The following is a 22,879-nucleotide window of genomic DNA, read 5'->3' as shown; positions in this document are numbered from 1 at the left end:
GAAAATGACCAAGTGTGACACCATTCTAAAAACTGCACCCCTCAAGGTGCTCAAAACCACATTCAAGAAGTTTATTAACCCTTCTGGTGCTTCACAGGAATTTTTGGAATGTTTAAATAAAAATGAACATTTAACTTTTTTTCACAAAAAAATTACTTCAGCTCCAATTTGATTTATTTTATCAAAGGTGTTGTGAATTCTGTGGCAGAGCTCCCTCCTGTGGTCACAAGTGGTACTTCGGCTGATTCTCTCTGTGAGCTTCCGTTGGTGGAGGAAAGTGGTACTGCGGCTTCTGAGTTTCCTTCCTCAGGTGATGTGGTGAAGTCGTTAGGTGCTGCTCTATTTAACTCCACCTAGTGCTTTGATCCTGGCCTCCAGTCAATGTTCTAGTATTGGACCTGTTTCCTCCTGGATCGTTCCTGTGGCCTGCTGCTCTGCATAGCTAAGTTCCTCTTTGCTATTTGTTTGCTGTTTTTTTTCTGTCCAGCTTGTCAATTTGTTTTTTTCTGCTTGCTGGAAGCTCTGGGACGCAGAGGGTGTACCTCCGTGCCGTTAGTTCGGTACGGAGGGTCTTTTTGCCCCCTTTGCGTGATTTTTGTAGGGTTTTGTGTTGACCGCAAAGTTACCTTTCCTATCCTCGCTCTGTTCAGAAAGTTGGGCCTCACTTTGCTAAATTTATTTCATCTCTACGTTTGTCTTTTCATCTTAACTCACAGTCATTATATGTGGGGGCTGCCTTTTCCTTTGGGGTATTTCTCTGAGGCAAGGTAGGCTTATTTTCTATCTTCAGGCTAGCTAGTTTCTCAGGCCGTGCCGAGTTGCATAGGGAGCGTTAGGCGCAATCCACGGCTGCCTTTAGTGTTGTTGGAGAGGATTAGGGATTGCGGTCAACAGAGTTCCCACGTCTCAGAGCTCGTTCTTGTTTTTTGGGTTATTGCCAGGTCACTGTATGTGCGCTGACCTCTATGTCCATTGTGGTACTGAATTACCTTTCATAACACAAAGGTAACAGGAGAAAATGGATGCCAAAAGTTGTTGTAAAATTTGTCCTGAGTACGCTGATTATATGTTGGGGTAAACCACTGTTTGGGCGCATGGGAGAGCTCGGAAGGGAAGGAGCGCCGTTTGACTTTTCAATGCAAAATTGAGATGGGACGCCATGTTGCGTTTGGAGAGCCACTGATGTGCCTAAACATTGACACTCCCCACAAGTGACACCATTTTGGAAAGTAGACCCCCTAAGGAACTTATCTAGATGTGTGGTGAGCACTTTGACCCACCATGTGCTTCACAGAAGTTTATAATGCAGAGCCATAAAAATTAAAAATCATATTTTTTCACAAAAATGATCTTTTCGCCCCCAATTTTTTATTTTCCCAAGGGTAAGAGAAGAAATTGGACCCCAAAAGTTGTACAATTTGTCCTGAGTACGCTGATACCCCATATGTGGGGGTAAACCACTGTTTGGGTGCATGGGAGAGCTCGGAAGGGAAGGAGCGCCGTTTGACTTTTCAATGCAAAATTGACTGGAATTGAGATGGGACGCCATGTTGCGTTTAGAGAGCCACTGATATGCCTAAACGTTGAAACCCCCCACAAGTGACCCCATATTGGAAAGTAGACCCCCCAAGGAACCTATTTAGATGTGTTGTGAGAACTTTGAACCCCTAAGTGTTTCATTACAGTTTATAACGCAGAGCCGTGAAAATAAAAAAAAAAAATTTTCCACAAAAATTATTTTTTAGCCCCCAGTTTTGTATTTTTCCAAGGGTAACAGTTGAAATTGGACCCCCAAAAGTTGTTGTCCAATTTGTCCTGAGTACGCTGATACCCCATATGTGGGGGGGGAACCACCGTTTAAGGGCATGGCAGAGCACGGAAGGGAAGGAGCGTTGCTCCAGGGTCTCAGGGAAGCCCGCAGGGTGCCCCCTCCCTGCGCGATGCTTCCCTATACCGCCGGAACACTGCGATCATGTTTGATCCCAGTGTGCTGGGGGTTAATGTGCCGGGGCGGTCCGTGACCACTCCTGGCACATAGTGCCGAATGTCAGCAGCGATAGTCAGCTGACACCCGGCCGCCGATCGCTATGACGTACTATCCCGTCGGTGGTCATACGGGCCCACCCCACCTCGATGGGATAGTACGTCACATGTCAGAAAGAGGTTAAAATACACAGAAAGCGATGCCCTGCATCAAACCCAGGTCCCTCCAGCCTGGCCCAAATGGATTCTGGGCATCAGAACTGGCATCAACGTAGGCAGTCAATTTTACATAAGTAACTTGTGTTTTTAAGGGTTAATTGACTTTGGGCCACTAATCTGACACTTAAAATACACAGATAGTGATGCCGTGCATCAAACCCAGGTCCCTCCAGCCTGGCCCAAATGTGTTCTGTGTATCAGAACTGGCATTAAAGTGGGCAAACAGACGATTGATTTTCACAGATTTGAATAAGTGATTTTTTTAAGGGGTTAAATGCCTTTGGGCCACTGACCTGACACCATTGTTACATGCATTTTGACATGAAATTCATGTCACTTTAGCTTTTCCAAAATGAGTTCTGGCCATGAGAATTGGCATCGATTTTGATGATTTGAATAAGTAAGGCTAGTTTCACATTTGCGGTTATGTCCGCATTGTTTCTGACGCATACATCCGCATACATCTTGATTTCCTATCTATAACATTGTAGACGCAGGTGAATGCGTTCGCCCGCATTTGCTTACGCATGCGTTTTTTCGCACTGTGCGGTTGGGCACGGCTAATGCACCATGTTGGAATTTTTGAGGCATCCAGTTTCCATCAAATATGCGCAGGCATGAGCATGCGGATGAGTGCGTTTAAAAAAACGCATTGTCTATGGGATCGCATGCGTGCGCATGTCTTTGCGTACGCATATGTTCGAGACGCTTGGGTACTTCAGACTGCGCATGTCCAGGAACTGATTTAGACACGCCCATTGGGACACGCCCTCCTGGAAATATCAAACGCATGTGTGATGCCCCAGGGTCCTGGTTGTCACAGTGGCATTGCTTTCCTCATGGGGAGAGTGATGTAAGATTCCTCTTAACAGTTAATTAGCACATACAACACCATTCTGAATCCAGGCCAGAAGGGGGAGCCCTACACTCAACTTCAGGGGAGCTGCTCTCTCTGGTCTGGAGGAGGAGTTAGGAAGAGTTAGACAGTTGGTGCCAGACAGCAAACTGGAGCAGTCTTGAGGCAGAAGGATGAGTGAGGGGCCGTACAGCCTGAAGTGCTGTAGCCCCTGAATAGCGATATACAGGAGGAAGAACAGCTTTTAGTGAACGTGCCGGAGAGTGAAGCACAGGAGAGTGACAACAAGGGAGAATAGCTGCGAGAGGGCTACCTCCCTGATAGAGCGCGGATACCGGTAACCGGAAGACCGAGGTTATCATACTCTAGGAGGCACAGCAGAAACCGGTAGGACAGCTAGACAACACGTAACCTGTCTGCCCTAATGCCCAGGAGACACAGTGACACATAGAGCCCGGGTCATGACAGAGACCCTGTAAAAAGGCACGAGTCACCTGTTATACGGGTGTGTGTCCCACTTCAATAAAGGACAGAGATAACTGAGAGGTCCTTGCTAAGAAGCCATAGGCAGTAAGGAACTACACCACAGCGCTAGAAGGAAGGCTTTTAACTCCACCTGGTAAAGCTGAACTCTGAACTCGCTTCCAAGCCGGCCGGACCCTGCCTGTACCTGTGATCTGGTGCCCTGGACTGTGGCTGCCTGCAACCATCAGTAAACTAGTAAAAAAGACTGCACAACTGCGTCCTTCGTTCTTTACTGCACCACTCACCATCCTCCATCTATTCACCGGGAGCCCTGGGGACCTACTTCACCTGTGGGAAGTTATACCATCTGGCTGCCATAACATCACCCCAGAGGATCCCTTTTAACAGCGTTGGTCACCTCGGACCGAATAACACAGGTGGCGTCATGAACTTTCTTTATTTCAAAAACCCCTTTACAAAGACTTTCCCTTTAACATGGGCGCCCAGGGCCACGGATCGGGTCGCCACTGCCGTGATACATCCCTTTAAGTACCGGACCCGGTACCAAGTATCCCACGGCCCTGGCGGGCGTTACGTTTTGGCATCTCGAACAGGTTGGACTGACCCAGCAAACAGGTCTTGTACACCTAAGAGACTGTGATTTATTGCGAAACTAGAGAGACTTCTAATGAGCTTTTAAAACATCGCCATCAAAACATTGCTATAACTGCGCCACACGGTGCGCGCACTTTATTTTCAAAATAACCGGAAAAAAACAGCCGCCAGAAAGAGCGCCGCGAGGATCGCAGGAAAAGAGGGGTGTGCCATTGTGTGCAGAGCCTGAAGTGAGAGCCGCAAGGGAGGACGCAGCGCAGGAGAACCGCAAGTGAAGACACTGCAAAGACCTGGACGGAGTATCGGAAAGAGTGACTAACCGAGCACAGGAGGAACTGCTACAGACTCTGGAGGAGAGACGTCAGCAAAACTGAAGGTTAGCACGGGGGAATGGAAATGTCGGACTTGGGAGGAGAACTAGCGGTGGTCGCAGCCGCAAGTCCCTTGATGCCCCCAGGCCCAGCGGTGGTCGCAGCTGCAGGTCCCATGATGTCCCCAGGCCCAGCGGTGGTCGCAGCTGCAGGTCCCATGATGCCCCCAGGCCCAGCAGTGGACGCAGCCGCTGGCCCCATAAAGCCACCAATCCCTGGAGTGCCCGCAGCTCCTGGAAATAGGCCAGACCCAGCCACAGTAACCGCTCCTATTGTGCCGCTATCCGTGCACTATATACCAGGAGCGGCCTGGCTGCTACAATAATCAGGGGAGCCCCACACCCTCAATGACTTTAAAGGGAACCTGTCACCCCCAAAATCGAAGGTGAGCTAAGCCCACCGGCATCAGAGGCTTATCTACAGCATTCTGTAATGCTGTAGATAAGCCCCCGATGTATCCTGAAAGATGAGAAAAAGAGGTTTGATTATACTCACCCAGGGGAGGTCCCGGTTCTGTTCTGGTCCGATGAGCGACGTGGTCCAGGGCCTCCCATCTTCTTACGATGATGTCCTCTTCTTGTCTTCACGCTGCGGCTCCGGCGCAGGCGTAGTTTGTCTGCCCTGTTGAGGGCAGAGCAAAGTACTGCAGTGTGCAGGCGCCGGGAAAGGTCAGAGAGGCCCGGCCCCTGCGCACTTCAGTACTTTGCTCTGCACTCAACAGGGCAGACAAAGTACGCCTGTGCCAGAGCCGCAGCCTGAAGACAACAAGAGGACATCATCGTAAGAAGATGGGAGGCCCCAGACCGCAATGCCCATCGGACCAGAACAGAACCGGGACTGCCCCTGGGTGAATATAATATAACCTCTTTTCCTCATCTTTCAGGATACATCGGGGGCTTATCTACATTATTACAGAATGCTGTAGATAAGCCCTAATGCCGGTGGGCTTAGCTCACCTTCGATTTTGGGGGTGACAGGTTCCCTTTAAAGAAAGACTCTGCAGCTTATTTCAGGTGTACCCCCTGTTGGAACAACAAAAGTCAGCATCCTAACTGGCCAATTAAATGGTACAGCACAAAGAGAAGTAAAATCCTGGCCAGATATTGAAAAAGGAACAGGTAAGCAGATATATGCCAAACTTTAGGACACTTTTGACACTTGCACTGCAGCAATAGTAAAAATGAGATTCATTGGATGTAAACAGAGGGTGCAGGACAGTATACGGGACTATGCCCTAAACCAAAATTGTGCGGTCCATGCAAGGGCCCCAATGGAGAAGATCCAGCTGGCCTCCAGTCCAGGAGGATGCAGGTTTTGAGGACCTGCACTGGCGGGCGACTCACATGCGCATATAAAGCGCAAACGCATGTAAAAACGCATGCAAACGCTGCTTTTTTTTGCTGTCATGCATAAGCTGATGTGGATAAAAAACGCTGCGTTATCATGCGTTTTTGCATGCTTTTGCGGTTGTGGACAATACGCTGCAGACGCGACAGCAAATGTAAACCTAGCCTAACTGATTTTTTTAAGGGGTTGAATGTCCTTGGGCAATTGATATCACACCACCATTACATACGCAGGCTGGAGACACACTAGCGATTTAAAATCATTCCGATTTTGATGCAGGAGAGTCGGACGAGTGTAATGCGAGTGTCATGTGAGTGTCATGCGTTTTTTTTTATGAGAGTACAATCCGACTTTTCACACCTAGCATCAGATTTATATCTGACTGCAATGCGATTGTAACATGAGATTCTACATAGAGAAATGTTCTAAATCATTTAGACATAGTTTTAAAACAAAATATTCTTCAAAACACATATATGTATACATACTGCTAAAAAAAATAAAGGGAACACTAAAGTACCATATCCTAGATATCACTGAATAAAATATTTCAGTTGCAAGTCTTTATTCATTACATAGTGGAATGTGTTGAGAATAATAAAACATAAAAATGATCAATGTAAATCAAAATCAATATCCCATGGAGGTCTGGATTTGGAATGATAATCAAAATCAAAGTAGAAAATCAAATTTCAGGCTGATCCAACTTCAGTGGAAATGCCTTAAAACAAGGAAATGATGCTCAGTAGTGTGTGTGGCCTCCACGTGCCTGTATGACCTCCCTGTAACGCCTGAGCATGCTCCTGATGAGGCGGTGGATGGTCTCCTGAGGGATCTCCTCCCAGACCTGGACTAAAGCATCCGCCAACTCCTGGACAGTCTGTGGTGCAACGTGACGTTGGTGGATGGTGCGAGACATGATGTCCCAGATGTGTTCAATCGGATTCAGGTCTGGGCAACGGGCGGGCCAGTCCATAGCTTCAATGCCTTCATCTTGCAGGAACTGCTGACACACTCCAGCCACATGAGGTCTGGCATTGTCCTGAATTAGGAGGAACCCAGGGCCAACCGCACCAGCATATTGTCTCACAAGGGGTCTGAGGATCTTATCTCGGTGCCTAATGGCAGTCAGGCTACCTCTGGCGAGCACATGGAGGGCTGTGCGGTCCTCCAAAGAAATGCCACCCCACACCAATACTGACCCACTGCAAAACCGGTCATGCTGAAGGATGTTGCAGGCAGCAGATCACTCTCCATGGTGTCTCCAGACTCTGTCACGTGTGCTCAGTGTGAACCTGTTTTCATCTGTGTAGAGCACAGGGTGAAAGTGGCGAATTTGACAATCATGGTGTTCTGTGGCAAATGCCTATCTTCCTGCACGGTGTTGGGCTGTGAGCACAACCCCCATCTGTGGACGTTGAGCAGTCAGACCATCCTCATGGAGTAGGTTTCTAACCATTTGTGCAGACACCTGCACATTTGTGGCCTGCTGGATGTAATTTTGCAGGGCTCTGGCAGTGCTCCTCCTGTTCTTTCTTGCACAAAGGGTGAGGTAGCGGTCCTGCTGCTGGGTTGTTGCCCTCCTATGGCCCCCTCCATGTCTCCTGGTGTACTGGTCCGTCTCCTGGTAGCGCCTCCAGACTCTGGACACTATGCTACTACTACACAGGAAACCTTGCCACAGCTCGCTTTGATGTGCCATCCTGGATGAGCTGCACTACCTTAGCCACTTGTGTGGGTTGTAAAGTCCATCTCATGCTACCATGAGTGTGAAAGCAGAACCAACATTCAAAAGTGACCAAAACATCAGCCAGAAAGCATTGGTACTGAGATATGGTCTGCGGTCCCCACCTGCAGAACCACTCCTTTATTGCGTGTGTCTTGATAATTGCCAATAATTTCCATCAGTTGTCTATTCCATTTGCTCAACAGCATGTGAACTTGATTGTCAAACAGTGTTGCTTCCTAAGTGGACAGTTTGATTTCATAGAAGTTTGATTTACTCGGAGTTATATTTTGTTGTTAAAAGTGTTCCCTTTATTTTTTTGAGCAGTGTGTGTTGGTGTGTATGTATATATATATATATATATATATATATATATATATATATAAATATATATATATATATATATATATATATATATATATATATATACTAGCTATTGAACCCGTTCTACGCCCGGGTGGCAAGCACTTATATTGGTATATGGTCTCCATCCTGGTATGTGCTGCTCCATCCTGCGTCCCCATCCTGTCATGTGCTGCACCCATCCTGCGTCCCCATCCTGTCATGTGCTGCACCCTTCCTGCGCCCCTATCCTGTCATGTGCTGCACCCATCCTGCGTCCCCATCCTGGTATGTGCTGCACCAATCCTGCGTCCCCATCCTGCATCCCCATCCTGTCATGTTCTGCACCCATCCTGCGTCCCCATCCTGTCATGTGCTGCACCCATCCTGCGTCCCCATCCTGTCATGTGCTGCACCCATCCTGCGCCCCCATCCTGTCATGTGCTGCACCCATCCTGCGTCCCCATCCTGTCATGTGCTGCACCCATCCTGCGTCCCCATCCTGTCATGTGCTGCACCCATCCTGCGTCCCCATCCTGGTATGTGCTGCACCCATCCTGCGTCCCCATCCTGCGTCCCCATCCTGGTATGTGCTGCACCCATCCTGCGTCCCCATCCTGTCATGTGCTGCACCCATCCTGCGTCCCCATCCTGGTATGTGCTGCACCCATCCTGCGTCCCCATCCTGGTATGTGCTGCAACCATCCTGCGTCCCCATCCTGCGTCCCCATCCTGGTATGTGCTGCAACCATCCTGCGTCCCCATCCTGCGTTCCCATCCTGGTATGTGCTGCAACCATCCTGCGTCCCCATCCTGCGTCCCCATCCTGGTATGTGCTGCAACCATCCTGCGTCCCCATCCTGGTATGTGCTGCAACCATCCTGCGTCCCCATCCTGCGTCCCCATCCTGGTATGTGCTGCAACCATCCTGCGTCCCCATCCTGTCATGTGCTGCAACCATCCTGCGTCCCCATCCTGGTATGTGCTGCAACCATCCTGCGTCCCCATCCTGGTATGTGCTGCAACCATCCTGCGTCCCCATCCTGCGTCCCCATCCTGGTATGTGCTGCAACCATCCTGCGTCCCCATCCTGTGTCCCCATCCTGGTATGTGCTGCAACCATTCTGCGTCCCCATCCTGCGTCCCCATCCTGGTATGTGCTGCAACCATCCTGCGTCCCCATCCTGGTATGTGCTGCAACCATCCTGCGTCCCCATCCTGCGTCCCCATCCTGGTATGTGCTGCAACCATCCTGCGTCCCCATCCTGTCATGTGCTGCAACCATCCTGCGTCCCCATCCTGGTATGTGCTGCAACCATCCTGCGTCCCCATCCTGGTATGTGCTGCAACCATCCTGCGTCCCCATCCTGCGTCCCCATCCTAGTATGTGCTGCAAACATCCTGCGTCCCCATCCTGCGTCCCCATCCTGGTATGTGCTGCAACCATCCTGCGTCCCCATCCTGCGTCCCCATTCTGGTATGTGCTGCAACCATCCTGCGTCCCCATCCTGGAATGTGCTGCAACCATCCTGCGTCCCCATCCTGGTATGTGCTGCAACCATCCTGCGTCCCCATCCTGGTATGTGCTGCAACCATCCTCCCTCCCCCTCCTGTCATGTGCTGCACCCATCCGGGGGCCTGAGCAGGCGGGGACACCGGCGCGCTGTGGGGGTCAGGTGCCGGTATCGCCGCCAGCTCAGGCCCCCCAGCACTTACTATACTCACCTGTCTGTCCCGTTCCACCGCTGGGCGCCGCCATCTTCCCGGTCTCCTGGCTGTGACTGTTCAGTCAGAGGGCAGCGTCGGCGCGCATTAAGCACGTCATCGCGCCCTCTGAACTGAAGGTCACAGGCCGAAGACCGGGAAAATGGCGGCGCTCAGCGGTGGAACGCAGGACAGGTGAATATAGCCGATACTCACCCTCCTGGCGGTCCCTGCTTCTCTGTTGGAGATCGCGGTGTGCGTTCACTGTGAACGCATACCGCGATCTCCCGGGAGTGTCACTCTGTGAGGCCCAGACTTCGCCGGCGCCTGCGCAGTCTATAAAGGCTTCGGACAGAGTGACGCTCCCAGCGTTATATTATAGATAGAGATATATATATATATATATATACAGTGGGGCAAAAAAGTATTTAGTCAGTCAGCAATAGTGCAAGTTCCACCACTTAAAAAGATGAGAGGCGTCTGTAATTTACATCATAGGTAGACCTCAACTATGGGAGACAAACTGAGAAAAAAAAATCCAGAAAATCACATTGTCTGTTTTTTTAACATTTTATTTGCATATTATGGTGGAAAATAAGTATTTGGTCAGAAACAAAATTTCATCTCAATACTTTGTAATATATCCTTTGTTGGCAATGACAGAGGTCAAACGTTTTCTGTAAGTCTTCACAAGGTTGCCACACACTGTTGTTGGTATGTTGGCCCATTCCTCCATGCAGATCTCCTCTAGAGCAGTGATGTTTTTGGCTTTTCGCTTGGCAACACGGACTTTCAACTCCCTCCAAAGGTTTTCTATAGGGTTGAGATCTGGAGACTGGCTAGGCCACTCCAGGACCTTGAAATGCTTCTTACGAAGCCTCTCCTTCGTTGCCCTGGCGGTGTGCTTTGGATCATTGTCATGTTGAAAGACCCAGCCACGTTTCATCTTCAATGCCCTTGCTGATGGAAGGAAGTTTGCACTCAAAATCTCACGATACATGGCCCCATTCATTCTTTCATGTACCCGGATCAGTCGTCCTGGCCCCTTTGCAGAGAAACAGCCCCAAAGCATGATGTTTCCACCACCATGCTTTACAGTAGGTATGGTGTTTGATGGATGCAACTCAGTATTCTTTTTCCTCCAAACACGACAAGTTGTGTTTCTACCAAACAGTTCCAGTTTGGTTTCATCAGACCATAGGACATTCTCCCAAAACTCCTCTGGATCATCCAAATGCTCTCTAGCAAACTTCAGACAGGCCCGGACATGTACTGGCTTAAGCAGTGGGACACGTCTGGCACTGCAGGATCTGAGTCCATGGTGGCGTAGTGTGTTACTTATGGTAGGCCTTGTTACATTGGTCCCAGCTCTCTGCAGTTCATTCACTAGGTCCCCCCGCATGGTTCTGGGATTTTTGCTCACCGTTCTTGTGATCATTCTGACCCCACGGGGTGGGATTTTGCGTGGAGCCCCAGATCGAGGGAGATTATCAGTGGTCTTGTATGTCTTCCATTTTCTAATTATTGCTCCCACTGTTGATTTCTTCACTCCAAGCTGGTTGGCTATTGCAGATTCAGTCTTCCCAGCCTGGTGCAGGGCTACAATTTTGTTTCTGGTGTCCTTTGACAGCTCTTTGGTTTTCACCATAGTGGAGTTTGGAGTCAGACTGTTTGAGGATGTGCACAGGTGTCTTTTTATACTGATAACAAGTTTAAACAGGTGCCATTACTACAGGTAATGAGTGGAGGAAAGAGGAGACTCTTAAAGAAGAAGTTACAGGGCTGTGAGAGCCAGAAATCTTGATTGTTTTTTTCTGACCAAATACTTATTTTCCACCATAATATGCAAATAAAATGTTAAAAAAACAAACAATGTGATTTTCTGGATTTTTTTTCTCAGTTTGTCTCCCATAGTTGAGGTCTACCTATGATGTAAATTACAGACGCCTCTCATCTTTTTAAGTGGTGGAACTTGCACTATTGCTGACTGACTAAATACTTTTTTGCCCCACTGTATATATATATATATATATAATCAGTGTATATATATATATATATATATATATATATATAGATATATATAGATATATATAGATATATATAGATAGATATATATATATATATCTATATATCAGTGGCACACATGTGTATATATCTATAATATAACGCTGGGAGCGTCACTCTGTCCGAAGCCTTTATAGACTGCGCAGGCGCAAGCGCCGGCGCAGTCTGGGCCTCACAGAGTGACGCTCCCGGGAGATCGCGGTGTGCGTTCAGTGTGAACGCATACCGCGATCTCCCAGGAGCGTCACTCTGTGAGGCCCAGACTGCGCCGGCGCTTGCGCCTGCGCAGTCTGTAAAGGCTTCGGACAGAGTGACGCTCCCAGCTTTATATTATAGAGATATATATATATATATATATATATATATATATATATATATATAATCAGTGTATATATATCTATATATATATATATATATATATATATATATCAGTGGCACACGTGTATATATCTATAATATAACGCTGGGAGCGTCACTCTGTCCGAAGCCTTTATAGACTGCGCACGCGCAAGCCCCGGCGAAGTCTGGGCCTCACAGAGTGACGCTCCTGGGAGATCGCCGTGTGCGTTCACACTGAACGCACACCGCGATCTCCAACAGAGAAGCAGGGACCGCCAGGAGGGTGAGTATCGGCCATATTCACCTGTCCTGCGTTCCACCGCTGCGCGCCGCCATCTTCCCGGTCTTCGGCCTGTGACCTTCAGTTCAGAGGGCGCGATGACGCGCTTAATGCGCGCCGGCGCCGCCCTTTGACTGAACAGTCACAGCCAGGAGACCGGGAAGATGGCGGCGCGCAGCGCTGGAACGGGACAGACAGGTGAGTATAGTAAGTGCTGGGGGGCCTGAGCTGGCGGCGATACCAGCACCTGACCCCCACAGCGCGCCGGTGTCCCCGCCTGCTCAGGCCCCCGGATGGGTGCAGCACATGACAGGATGGGGACGCAGGATGGTTGCAGCACATACCAGGATGGGGACGTAGGATGGGGACGCAGGATGGTTGCAGCACATACCAGGATGGGGACGCAGGATGGTTGCAGCACATAGCAGGATGGGGACGCAGGATGGGGACGCAGGATGGGTGCAGCACATGACAGGATGGGGACGCAGGATGGGTGCAGCACATGACAGGATGGGGACGCAGGATGGGTGCAGCACATGACAGGATGGGGACGCAGGATGGGTGCAGCACATACCAGGATGGGGACGCAGGATGGTTGAAGCACATACCAGGATGGGGACGCAGGATGGGGACGCAGGATGGGTGCAGCACATACCAGGATGGGGATGCAGGATGGGTGCAGCATATACCAGGATGGGGACGCAGGATGGGTGCAGCACATGACAGGATGGGGACACAGGATGGGTGCAGCACATACCAGGATGGGGACGCAGGATGGGTGCAGCACATACCAGGATGGGGACGCAGGATGGGTGCAGCACATGACAGGATGGGGACGCAGGATAGGTGCAGCACATGACAGAATGGGGACGCAGGATGGGTGCAGCACATACCAGGATGGGGACGCAGGATGGGTGCAGCACATGACAGGATGGGGACGCAGGATGGGTGCAGCACATACCAGGATGGGGACGCAGGATGGGTGCAGCACATGACAGGATGGGGACGCAGGATGGGGATGCAGGATGGGTGCAGCACATGACAGGATGGGGACGCATGATGGATGCAGCACATGACAGGATGGGGCGCAGGATGGGTGCAGCACATGACAGGATGGGGACGCAGGATGGGTGCAGGACATGACAGGATGGGGACGCATGATGGGTGCAGCACATACCAGGATGGGGACGCAGGATGGGTGCAGCACATGACAGGATGGGGGCGCAGGATGGGTGCAGTACATGACATGATGGGGACGCAGGATGGGTGCAGCACATGACAGGATTGGGGCGCAGGATGGGTGCAGCACATGACAGGATGGGGACGCAGGATGGGTGCAGCACATGACAGGATGGGGATGCAGGATGGGGACGCAGGATGGGTGCAGCACATGACAGGATGGGGACGCAGGATGGGTGCAGCACATACCAGGATGGGGACGCAGGATGGGTGCAGCACATGACAGGATGGGGACGCAGGATGGGGATGCAGGATGGGTGCAGCACATGACAGAATGGGGATGCAGGATGGATGCAGCACATGACAGAATGGGGATGCAGGATGGATGCAGCACATGACAGGATGGGGACGCAGGATGGGTGCAGCACATGACAGGATGGGGACGCAGGAAGGGTGCAGCACATGACAGGATGGGGACGCAGGATGGGTGCAGCACATACCAGGATGGGGACGCAGGATGGGTGCAGCACATGACAGGATGGAGGCGCAGGATGGGTTCAGCACATGACAGGATGGGGACGCAGGATGGGTGCAGCACATGACAGGATGGGGACGCAGGAAGGGTGCAGCACATGACAGGATGGGGACACAGGATGGGTGCAGCACATACCAGGATGGGGACGCAGGATGGGTGCAGCACATGACAGGATGGGGGGCGCAGGATGGGTGCAGCACATGACAGGATGGGGACGCAGGATGGGTGCAGCACATGACAGGATGGGGACGCAGGATGGGTGCAGCACATACGAGGATGGTGACGCAGGATGGGGACGCAGGATGGGTGCAGCACATACCAGGATGGGGATGCAGGATGGGTGCAGCATATACCAGGATGGGGACGCAGGATGGGTGCAGCACATGACAGGATGGGGACGCAGGATGGGTGCAGCACATACCAGGATGGGGACGCAGGATGGGTGCAGCACATACCAGGATGGGGACGCAGGATGGGTGCAGCACATGACAGGAAGGGGACGCAGGATAGGTGCAGCACATGACAGGATGGGGACGCAGGATGGGTGCAGCACATACCAGGATGGGGACGCAGGATGGGTGCAGCACATGACAGGATGGGGACGCAGGATGGGTGCAGAACATACCAGGATGGGGACGCAAGATGGGTGCAGCACATGACAGGATGGGGACGCAGGATGGGGATGCAGGATGGGTGCAGCACATGACAGGATGGGGACGCAGGATGGGTGCAGCACATGACAGGATGGGGCGCAGGATGGGTGCAGCACATGACAGGATGGGGACGCAGGATGGGTGCAGGACATGACAGGATGGGGACGCAGGATGGGTGCAGCACATACCAGGATGGGGACGCAGGATGGGTGCAGCACATGACAGGATGGGGACGCAGGATGGGTGCAGCACATGACAGGATTGGGGCGCAGGATGGGTGCAGCACATGACAGGATGGGGACGCAGGATGGGTGCAGCACATGACAGGATGGGGATGCAGGATGGGGACGCAGGATGGATGCAGCACATACCAGGATGGGGACGCAGGATGGGTGCAGCACATGACAGGATGGGGACTCAGGATGGGTGCAGCACATGACAGGATGGGGACGCAGGATGGATGCAGCACATGACAGGATGGGGGCGCAGGATGGGTGCAGCACATGACAGGATGGGGACGCAGGATGGGTGCAGCACATGACAGGATGGGGACGCAGGAAGGGTGCAGCACATGACAGGATGGGGACGCAGGATGGGTGCAGCACATACTAGGGTGGGGACGCAGGATGGGTGCAGCACATGACAAGATGGGGGGCGCAGGATGGGTGCAGCACATGACAGGATGGGGACGCAGGATGGGTGCAGCACATGACAGGATGGGGATGCAGGATGGGGACGCAGGATGGATGCAGCACATACCAGGATGGGGACGCAGGATGGGTGCAGCACATGACAGGATGGGGACGCAGGATGGATGCAGCACATACCAGGATGGGGACGCAGGATGGGTGCAGCACATGACAGGATGGGGACGCAGGATGGAGCAGCACATACCAGGATGGAGACCATATACCAATATAAATGCTCGCCACCCGGGCGTAGTACGGGTTCAATAGCTAGTGTGGCCCCCCTAAAAATGACGTGGGGTACCCTTATAATTAATATCCAGAAAAGGCTATGTAGAGAGCTGCTGGCTGATATTCATAGCCTAGGAAGGGGCCATGGATATTGACCCCCTTGGCTACAAACATCAGCTCTCAGCCGCCCCAGAAATGGCGCATGTTTAAGATTCTACTAATTTAGGTGGGCTCCGGACCCGTTATTAATTTATCCTCTTAAAAACATCAATTATAAATATGTGAAAATGGTCTGTTTGCCCCCTTTGATGCCAATTCTGGTGCCCAGAACCTATTTGGACTAGGCTGGGGGGACCTGCGTTTGATGCAGGACATCACTATCTGTGTATTTTAAGTGTCAGATCAGTGGCCCAAAGTCATTTAACCCCTTAAAAACACCAGTTACTTATTCAAATTTCCAAAATTGACTGCCCATTTTGATGCCAGTTCTGATGCCTATAACCCATTTGGGCCAGGCTGGAGAGAACTGGTTTTGATGTGGGGCGCCCTGTTCTATATGTCTGCAGTGTGAGATCAGTGGCCCAAAATCATTTAACCCTTTCTTCAACGCTCTTTGGTGTCCACTTTGATGCCCATTTTTGTGCCTGTTTTATTGTTTTTGTAGCTGTTTTTAAGTGTATTCACATCAGGGCACCTCGCTGCATTGTCTTTTATTATTGTGATGCTTTTTTTTGTTGTTAAACCTATAAAAAACATAAAAGAAAAAATTGCCGAATAAGAAACCAACTTCAGACTTGTCAGGTGGGAATGGTGTTGGGAAGGAAAAAGGTGTGAAGGGTTGGGCCACCCTATGGTACACCGGGACGATACCTTAAGCTCACTCTCTCCGTACCTGGACTATGAATGTGGATATTGGAGACTTTGATGGAGAAACTATCAGACTTCACATTGGGTGTGAACCTAGTTGTACAGTCATACTAAAATGCACAGCATGTTCAGCCCAGGTATGCCACAATGGGCTCTTGATCACTGCTTAGCATCTGTACCTCTCATGAACAAAAAAATGTTGGTCTCCTGATGAACCATCAAAGTAAAAACGCATTGAGGCAGAGGCATAGAAGCAATCCCTACTGATAAGCATCAAAATGATAAGTGATTCATGCTTTATATGATATCATGTTTTATATAACTCCAATCAGAAGATAGTTGATGACTGTCTTGTTTAGGTTTCCTTAGTATCATTTGCTGTGTTAAGCGCATATAAGGAAAGTGATGGGGCGCCAAAACCTCATTATCTAGGGTGCCAACCTAAGCTGCTAGGCAGGGAATATATACCGGACATCTCGGGGCTTCATAAGCCACATGTGGTATAACCTAATTCAGTCCACATGTCCTTCTTGGCATTGTAATTAATTGACTGTTATTATTTTTATATATCATGAATCATGCAAAAGAGGAGATATATTAGGTGGCCGATTAATGGATCTACTGATTAGTATGGTCAGACCTCTGATAAGTTGGTCTGACATCCCAGACCTGTGTATCTGTAGTATTGTCGTGCAATAAGGGTTTTTTCTAGGTCTTTTTGTTTTTAATATACATAAATAAATCTGAATTTTAAGGTTTATATGTACGCACAGTACTACCATCCGCCAACATACAATATCATTTTCCCACAGTACCGCCATCTCCTCACACACAGTATAATGTTCCTATAGTATCGCCACAAACCTGCACACTGTATAATGTTCCCACAGTACTGCCATCCCCCACTCACATTATAATGTTCCTACAGTACCGCTGCCATCCTCCCACACACAGTAAAATGTTCCCACAGTACCGCCTTCCCCCCACACACAGTATAATATTCTCACAGTACCGTCACCCCCCACTCACATTATAATGTTCCCACAGTACCGCCGCCACCCTCCCACACACAGTACAATGTTCCCACAGTACCGCCATCCCCCCCACCCACAGTATAATGTTCCCACAGACCCACCATCCCCCCACATGTAGTATAACATTCCCACAGTACTGCCATCCCCCCACACACAGTATAATGTTCCCACATTACCGCCATTCCCCACACACAGTATAATGTTCCCACAGTACCGCCATCCCCCAGACGGTATAATGTTCCCACAGACCCAAAATCCCCCAACATATAGTATAACATTCCCACAGTACCGCCATCCCCCAGACGGTATAATATTCCCACAGTCCCACTATCCCCCAACATACAGTATGTTTGCAGTCCCGCCATCTCCCCACATACAGTATAACGTTCCCACAGTACTATCATCCCCCCACCCACAGTATAATATTCCCACAGTACTGTCATCCCTCCACCCACAGTATAATGTTCCCACAGTCCCACCATCCCCCATCATACAGTATAACATTCCCACAGTACTACCACCCCCCACACACAGTGTAAAGCTCCCACAGAACCTCCTTCCTCAATTATATTTTGTAATGTTTTAACATCTCATTTTTTTGTGTGTTTTTCGTGTAATATATGGAAGTCTATGGGAAAATGCTGCAAAAAATCATTTCCAGAGAAAAAAAGCTCACTGTACATGGAGATATTAGCGTCAAATAACTCATGTCTGTGTGTTCTTACAAACAAGCTTTTACAAATCGTTCAAACTTCTGTAGGTAAATCAGACAGGACATCTAACGTGATACAATATTACAGTGCGGGGAACACAGGAAACAGGTGAATGTTAGGCAGGCGGTGGTGATGGAGTCAGTGACTGACTCTGGCCAAATATGTCTCTTGAGCCGTAGTAGAAGATGGAGATGTCGTCCTCATTATGAAGTAGTTACTTCTCATGTCACGTGCAATGAATATCTCCTGCAGTATTGCTAATGTCGGTTCCAGTGTCTGTAAATGAGATGAGAATTAGCGTTATGGAAGATGAGTCTATGAGAAACGTATTCAGCTGCCGACTCCGAGGAAGAAACTGCTTGTTGTCTGTGGCCTAAAATCTATAGGTTTTATTAGTAGATGTCAGGGAAGAAAACAGAATGTTCTAAAATTATTTAAAAAAATACCATTGCTGCTTGGGTCCCCCGCCAGTCTCTGTATTTCCTAGTCAGTAACAATGAACTTTTGATTCATACAGATAGTCAGTTGCCAAAGCAGTGGCCTACTTAGCCAGTGGCTGGGAGCATGGAGGAGACGTCTTCGTCAGCAATTCAACTTATGTTCCGGTCCATGCAAAACTAGAAAATACAACATATACACTGTCTTTCTCTTGATGTGTTTCCCTTATTGACTCTAGTAATTGTATTATTACACAGAATTCTCATTTGGGTCTCTACAATATCGGAACCTCTCAGAGGAGATCTTCTATATTAAGATACATTTTCAGAATCGTCCATCAACGATGGATATGGACAGAAACAAGATAACGGAGACAATATTACACCTTACCCTAGAGATCCTCTTCCGTCTTACTGGAGAGGTGAGAGATTATGATGACATCACATTACATTACATTATTCTTATCTATGGGAATAACAGATGGACAGAACTGGAGAGGTGAGGACTCTGGAAATATCTGTAGTAAGATCTATTAATGTGACTCTCCATAACCAGGATTACACAGTAGTGAAGAAGACCTCTAGAGAAGTCTGTCAGGACACTGTGTCTGAGGGATGGGGAAGACCCCTGAGCCCAAACATGGAGTGTCCATCTCACCCCCTGATACATGAGGACATCAATGACCAGAAGATCCTAGAACTCACCTTCAAGATGATTGAGCTGCTGACTGGAGAGGTGACTGGGAATGCTTGGACATTATACAGGAACAGTATGTAGGGATCGGAGGGATGACTGTATCATTGTATGTGTTAGATTCCTATAAGATGTCAGGATGTCGCTGTCTATTTCTCCATGGAGGAGTGGGAGTATTTAGAAGGACACAAAGATCTGTACAAGGACTTCATGATGGGGGTATCCCAGCCGCTCACATCACCAGGTAATAGACAGAACCAAATACACACGGGCTATAATTATCTGTAAAGAATAAATAAAGTCCCTGTATTTGTTTCTTCCAGTTCTATCCAGTAAGAGATCAATGCCAGAGAAATGTCCCCGTCCTCTCCTTCCTCAGGACTGTAAACAAGAAGATCCCAATGTTCCTCAGGTTCATCAGGTAGGTGGACAGAAGATGTTGTGAGATCTCCTCTGTGATGTTTAGACGGCTGTGAAGGTCTTGGGATCACTCGTCTATTATCCACCAGTATAATATGTTTCATACTTGTGGAATGAGAACGGTGGAGATGGCAAAATTAGAGCTGATCATAGATTTGACGTCTCCATATGTCTGTGACTTTTACAATATCTCTTTCAGGATGAAGATCTCACCAATATTAAAAGTACAGAGACATTTGTAAGGGGTGATGAGTGTTGTAAAGAGGAGATTACTACACATAACTGCCCAGGTGAGTAGTGACCACTAAATACATGAAACATATATATCTTTGTACCATGTTAGCCAGTAGATAGAAAAATATTTAGAATTGAGAGTCCTCAGTGGTTGATATCTTTTAATGGCTAACTGAAAATATGGTAACAAATCGCAAGCTTTCAAGACTATTCAGGTATCTTCATCAGGCATAGACTGATACAAAATCTCAAGAATCACATATTTATGCACAACACAGCACAAAAATAATGACATAGATAAGACAGGTGACGTGAAGCGGAACTACCATTATGGAAGAGTGATAAACATTTGTGTCCATAAATATTGGAACAGTTCATAAATAAGGAGTGGGAATGTTTTATTGTCCTCTGATTGGAGTCTGGTTCTTTGTTGTGATGCCCCCACAAGGTCTGAGGAGCAAATTCCTTAATTGATGTAAAAAGACATAAATCCATGTGACACATTCATTCCTGCACTGGGAGTGTCAAAGTTTGTCATGAGTTTATACTCCCAGACCCTTTTATCTCTCTGAGATTTGAAATTACCCTTTAATACAAGTAATCTCATGTCCATGGTGCTGTGATCTGGGATACAAAAAATGTTTTGCCACATGTAGATCCATTCTTATTTCTCTTATTGTGTGGCGGTGAGAATTCATCTTTGTTCTAAGCTTTTGCCCTGTCTCCCCTACATACAGATCCTCAGTTGGACATTTAGTACAATATGATTAGGTACACCACATTAGAGGTGATGCAGCTGAAAGTACCTGGGATCTTGTAGTCCTGATGTGAATTGGGGATCTTTATCTTGTCCGTGGTCATTATAAATGGACAGGTTTTACATTTTTTCTGGTTGCAGGGAAAGGTTCCTGCAGCTGTTGGAGAGTAAAGGGAGCTTTTGACTGACAATGATGAGTCTTAGATTTGGGGGCTGCCTAAAACACAGTAGTGAGGGGTCTGGAAAAAATGGATTGTAAGCGAGCATCTTTTTGTAGTAAAGGTTGTAATTTCCATGTAATTTTCAGTTAGCCATTAAAAGGTATCAACCACTGAGAACTCTCAATTCTAAATATTTCACTAAATACAGAGTAGTCATAGATTCTTCTCAGTCACCAGTTGTGGATGCTTTATTAGAGGTGTAGTCCGGCCGTATCACAATCGTGTGATCACCATTTTGCCTGTCGACCACAACATTCTCCTTCAAACTGTTGAAATTAGTTTTTGAAATTGTGAAAGCCCTTTTCTCTAGAACTTTTAATCTGGAAGACCCATCTACTCCCCCTGAGATTAGGAGACATTGACCCTTACTTGCCCAGATCTGTAAATTACAAAGCCAAATGACAGCATACTTAGAATATGCTAACAATTTAGAAATATTATAATGAGAGAAAGCAGAGGGTAATGATGCTGTTGGCTTCCTAGAACCCTGACGTCTTATTGGATGAATGTACCTTCCCTCCATTTTGTGCTGCTGAATGTGTTCATATTGTCCCTACAAGACCGTGTCCAGTCTTTCTGGCCAAACCTCACTTTTATGATCGACAACATTAAATGTGCAGTGAGGGTCAAGTGTCAATTTTTGTACAATGACAGAGTTTCCCTTTATCTTGACTTTTCATTTTTTTTTAAATTGACTAACTTCAAGGAGGATTGTATTTAATTGCATAACAAACATTACACCTGTGCCATAATATATCTCTAAGCGTGCGTGGCTGATAGCTGAAATAAACATTTATTCACGCCTGCAGCAGATGTGTTGGCATGGCTCAAGCCCTGGTTTCATGGCTGCCACCTCATGTGACAAACCGGCACCTCGCCACCACGCCTGACGTCACTGCTATGTCAGCGAGATCACGTGGTATGGTCTACTCACTGGCACTAATGTGACGTTCTGCACCCCCTGGGGACAAATAAGGTCAGCTTGGCTCAGTTTTATACACACACACACACACACAGTCTGAGGATGTGGCCCACGCAGTCACTGATGTGTCACCACATTCGCTCACAACCCTGACAGACTCCTTTCACTAGCACCAATGAACCAGAGCCCTGCCAGCCCAATGGAATTGCCACCAGCTCCTCATTAGATATAAGCCCAGTCTGTTAACAGTATTATATTGTGATAGAAACCAGCCCCAGTAGCATGGGAAGTTAAACCGTGGAACAGACTTGTGGATTCATGGATGGAGATAAAAGAACAGCCCAAAGTTTATTAACATATTTAATTTGCCTTAAGAGCACACTAGACTATACATTATATACACGATGATTGCACATATACCATGGTCAGATATGCAAATACAAACAATAGTAGGATAAAAGATATATTAGCAGAATATATATCAATTAATGGGTGATGTTAGATCATGGGTGCGCTGAGCCACAGAGGGCATGGGCTGCCAGCTGTCTCCTTGTTCCCTTCTCAGCAAGTTACTTGACGCACCCCCCCACTTTCTAAGTGGACCACATGCATCACAGAGTAAGACCACATGACCATATACTAGCCTTTATCCCCTTTGGGTCACTCCCTTCCTGCCCTCTGGGCTGAACCTAAATCCCCTCCCCTTGTCTCTGCAGCTTCAAACGCCAAAACCTATGAAAGATCATAACTCCTTTCTGGACGGTCCTAGGGCGGCGGTTCTGGCACTATCTGTTCCAACCGGGCCCCCACTACATGTTAAGACCAAACACAGCTTTGGATGTTCTATGTATCTCCATACCCCTGGGTGCTAGAATGGATTGAGACCCAGCCGGGCGCTCACCATGTTCTTGGGATCTCGGAAATATACACAATGTACGGCTAGGATGTATAAGATCTCCATAAGTCCTTATGTAATCATAGCTGA

General features: G+C 48.4%; 1 pseudogene; it reads left to right on the top strand.

The window, feature by feature from the left end:
- LOC138652206 (zinc finger protein 84-like) overlaps window positions 1–22,879 on the top strand; it is a 77,934-nt pseudogene that overhangs the window by 4,650 nt on the left and 50,405 nt on the right.

Source organism: Ranitomeya imitator, chromosome 10 (genome assembly GCF_032444005.1).
Source record: "Ranitomeya imitator isolate aRanImi1 chromosome 10, aRanImi1.pri, whole genome shotgun sequence".
NCBI lineage: Eukaryota > Metazoa > Chordata > Amphibia > Anura > Dendrobatidae > Ranitomeya > Ranitomeya imitator.
Note: the sequence above shows the minus strand (reverse complement) of the source record. Positions and strands in the feature narration are given on the sequence as shown.